The 4,625-nt window shown below is 41.0% G+C and overlaps 1 pseudogene; it reads right to left on the bottom strand.

Moving 5' to 3' along the window:
• The window catches only part of LOC102851626, a 26,260-nt pseudogene extending 25,627 nt beyond the window's left edge, over positions 1-633 (bottom strand).
• Between the last annotated feature and the right edge of the window lie 3,992 nt (positions 634-4,625).

Genomic DNA, 4,625 nt, shown 5'->3' with positions numbered 1-4,625 from the left:
AATTTCATAAAACAACATATGAGCAAAGAGCCTTTAGTGATGAAGGAAGTTCAAACTGTTCTGAAATTGGCAAAAAACAATACCCCAGGAATTGATGAAATACCGATTGACATATTTCAACAAACAGACGCTGTCCTGGATGAGCTCACCAAGTTGTGTCAAGAAATCTGGAAGACAGCCAGCTGGCCAACTGACTGGAAGAGAGATATATTTGTTTTCATTTCAAAGAAAGGTGACTGTTATGGCCGACGGGGGTGCCCCGAAAAGAGTTCAGCCAACGTCTGCAATCACAATGAACGCATTTATTCTCTATATAGAGGCTCTCCGTTCCCCGGTGTACCAGAGCCCGCCCATCTCCTGCTTAAAAGGCTGTTTTGATGTCATCCGCTCAGGGCGGGGTCATTGGGAACGTGATTGGCGGGTGAAATACTCAGTCATGTGGCCCGGTTTCTGATTGGTGGTCTTATCTCGCTCGCCCCCTCCTACCTGTGCTTCATTAGCGGCTTTCCAGCGGGCACATAACTTTGTTTATTATTCACCTCTTTCTCGATAAGGTTGAGAGTCCCGGAGACTGACCGGCGCCTCCTCGGAATTTACTCTGCTGCTAAAGCTAAAAACTTTTATGGTCCCCATGTTTACTCCTGGAGTTAATAATTCCCGTTCAAGGTTGAATCCTGGCTAGGCTTACGGGGTCGGGGGAAGGTCTCCGGACTCCTGAAACGGGGATTCATCCCTTTCCTACAGTGATCTGACAGAGTATGGAAATTATCAAACAATATCATTAATATCACATGTGAGCAAGATTCTGCTGAAGATAATCCCAAAACGACTGGGACAGTATTTGAACAGAGGACTCAGAAGTGCAGGCTGGGTTTAGAAGAGGCTGTGGTACTAGGGGGATATTGCAGGTAATGTTAGATGGATCTTAGCTGAAAGCAGGGAATACCAGAGGAAAGTTTATCTGTGTTTCATTGACTATGCAAAGACTTTTGACTGTGTGGACCAAAACAAACTGTAGCTAACTCTGAGAAGAATGAGAATCCCAGAACACTTGATTATGCTTATGTGAAAACTATACTTGAACCAAGAGGCAGTCGTCAGAACAGAGCAAGGGAAGACTTGGTCCAAAGTTGGGAGGGGTGTACATGAGGGATATGTCGTATCTCCAAACCTTTCCAATCTATATGAAGAACAGATTATTGGGGAGGCTGGGCTCTATGAGGAGAAATGTGGCATCAGGAGTGGAGGAAGACTCATCAACAATGTGCATTGTGCAGATGACACAACCCTGCTTCCTGAAACTGAGGAGAACCTGAAGCACTTGCTGCAGAAGGTCAAGGACTGCAGCCTTCAATATGGATTGAAGCTCAACATCAAGAAAACAAAGATTATCACCAAGGGGCCCATTGGCAGCATCAGGATAGATGGTGAAGAGATTGAGATTGTTGACAACTTCAGTTTACTTGGCTCTAAAATCAACTCTCTTGGAACCAGTAGCCAGGAAATCAAAAGACAAATTGCATTGGGAAAGTATGCTGTCAGAGACCTCTCCAAAGTCCTGACGGGTAACAATGTCAATCTGGTGACTAACATGCACCTGCTACAGGCCATGGTCTTTGCGATTACTTGCTATGCATCAGAGAGCTGGACAATGACTAGGGATGATATAAGGAGAGTTGATGCCTTTGAGCTTTGGTCCTGGAGAAGAGTATTGAATATACCACGGACTGCTAGGAGAACAAACAAGTTCATCCTGCAGAGGATGAAGCCAGGCTGCTCCTTGGAGGCAAGGATTCTGAAGCTTCATCTCACATACTTTGGACATGTTGCAAGGTGAGATCAGTCCTTGGAGATGGACGTCATGCTTGGGAAGGTGGAGGGGCAGTTCAGGAAAGGGAGACCCTCAGTGAGATGGATTGATTCAGTCACTTAGGTAATGAGGATAGGTGTGTCAGAGACAATAGAATTGGTAAGGGATAGAGCTGGATTTAGGGCTGTTGTGCATAGGGTCACTATGAGTTGTAGACAACTCAACGGCACATAACAACAACACTAACAAATGTCTTCTGCATAATTTTTTACACTTTTCTGGCTTCCAAAGTTCCTGTTGAGAAGTTTGATACTGTTTGATTTTCAAATGTTATTCTTTGGAAATAAACTTTTTTCCTACTCTGGAAGATTTTGAGTTTTTTTGTTTTGTTTTTTTACATTGAAACATAATTAGCCTTAGAAAGAGTTTGTTAGAGTTGTTCTGTGTGTCCTTGGAGAGCACTAGTCCTTCGGGGAAAAAACATCATTCTTGGAAAGGTGAGGGGACAGTGAAAGAGAGGAAGGCCTCATCAGATGAGATGGATTGTAACTAGGGTAATGGGGGTAGGTGGATCAGAGATGGAGACTGACTCAGTACAGGACAGCTGTTGAGTCTCAGGTGACTTGATGGCACATAGGAACAACAACAGAATCATAACTGTTTCACTTCTGAGATATTTTCCCGTTTTATTTAATAGCTAATTATTTACATTCTGTTCTCTTTTACTGAAATTTTTCCTGGTAGGATATTGAACTGCCAATGTTAATTTCTTATCTTTTACTTGCAATTATCCATACTATTGTATTTTTATTTTAATTGGAATTTTCTTCACTTTATCTGTCAACTAGAGTTTCTTTTGACTTCATTTCAATTCAGTGAGTGTAGTTGTAGGGTGTTTTGGGCTATTTCATATTCTGATTGTTCCTTTTGTTTTTCCTTGTTGAATCTAGTTCATCAGTAATTGTTGTTAACAGATGTTATTTTTTTTATATCTCTCTAAGAATAATAACTTTAAAGTCCTTTGAATCTTTTTCTGTGCCTTGCATCATATCTGATTTTCTAATGAATTTTTTTAAAAAATGACTTGATTTGGTCCCTATGTGATATCTAGTGTTCTGAGCTATTAATTCTAGGGTCGGCAATCTTCAATGTGGGGCTACATAAGCGTTTGCTTTTGTAAGTTCTTTACAGGTTCAATTTCTCCAAAGACTAAATCTGCAGGCTGCTACTTGAATGAAAAGGGGCATTAACTATCTTAGCTAGCATAGAAAACACCAGGTAATCTAACTGCTCTTTTTATAGACAATTATAGCAATCTGGTATCCTTTCAACTATTACTTTAGAAGTCCTGATGACACAGTGGGGTAAGCTTTGGGCTGGTAAACAAAAGGGCAGTGGTTCCAATTCACTAACTACTTTGAAAGAAGGCCAAAGCAGTTTGCTTCCAAAAAGGATAACAACCTGGAAAATAGCTTGGGGCAGTTTTACTCTGTCCTACACTTGAACTGGAATTGATGGCGGTGGATTTTAAAAAAAATTTGTTTCATTTTATTATTTTTTGTGCATGTATCATCAAATCAGATCTGACTGGTACAGGAGGAGATTGTTCCTCCTCCAGCAGAGCATCTGGTGGATTAGAACGGCACACCTCTGGGATTGCAGTACAGCTTCTTGCCACTAGGCCACCAGAGCTCCCTTGGCAGTGGTTTTTTGATGTTACATACCACTTCACTCCTTTTTTTTTTATAGCAGCTCTTGTGGAATACACAGACTTTAGTGTGTTTCACTGTTAACTAAAAGATGACACTTCTCTGGCAGTGAATCTACCAGCAACTTTATGAGAGAAAAATGACAGTCTCATCTCTTTAAGATTTACCATCTTGGAAAACCAGTAGAGGGACAATGCAAGTTGTAAATGATTCAATGGCAGTGAGATTTGAGATTTTTTTATATGCTATATTATGGTTTATATAGTGGCAAGAAGCTGAGCTGCAATCCTGAAGGAATGCAATTTGAGTCCACTAGCTGCTCTGCAGGTGAAGGATGGGCAATCTCCTCCTTTGTGATTAAACACCTCTGAAAACCCACCAGAGGGTCATCTATGAGTCCGTTGTCACTCAATGGTACACAACAACAACAACAATAAAATTTCTTTAAACTTTCTAGACTATAGCCTTAAATATGGATTGAATCTCAACATCAAGAAAACAAAAATTCTCAACACTGGCCCTTTGACAACACTATGATAGAGAAGAGATTGAAACTGTTAATGACTTCATACAATAAATATACTTGGTACCAGTAGTCAGAATATCAGAACTATTGCACTGGGAAAATCTGAAGTCAGGAACCTCTCCAAATTATTAAGAAGCAAAGATGCTAGTTTGAGGACTAAGGAATTTCTTATTCAGGGCATAGCCTATGCCATTGAGAGCTGAACAATGAGTAAGGATGACAGAAGAGTTGATGCTTTTGAACTGTGGTGTTGGAGAAGAGTGCCGAATATTTCATGGACTGCCAAAAGGACAAACAAATATGTCTTAGAGAGGGTACAGCCAGAATGCTCCATGGAGGCAGAGATGATTAAACTTTGCTGCACATACTTTGTGCATGTTGTTAGGAGAGGTTATTTCTTCGAGAGGGATATCATGCTTGGGAAGGTAGAGGGACAGCAAAGATAGGTAGACTCTTGATCAGGAGGAGGAAAGGTTATTTCTTGGAGAGTGATATCATGCTTGGGAGGATGGAGGGACAGCAAAGGTAGGTAGACTCTTGATCAAGAGGATGGACCCAAAGACTGTGACAATGGGCTCAA

Source organism: Elephantulus edwardii, unplaced genomic scaffold (assembly GCF_000299155.1).
Source record: "Elephantulus edwardii isolate Elephantulus edwardi_28Jun2011 unplaced genomic scaffold, EleEdw1.0 scaffold00190, whole genome shotgun sequence".
Classification (NCBI taxonomy): domain Eukaryota; kingdom Metazoa; phylum Chordata; class Mammalia; order Macroscelidea; family Macroscelididae; genus Elephantulus; species Elephantulus edwardii.
Note: the sequence above shows the minus strand (reverse complement) of the source record. Positions and strands in the feature narration are given on the sequence as shown.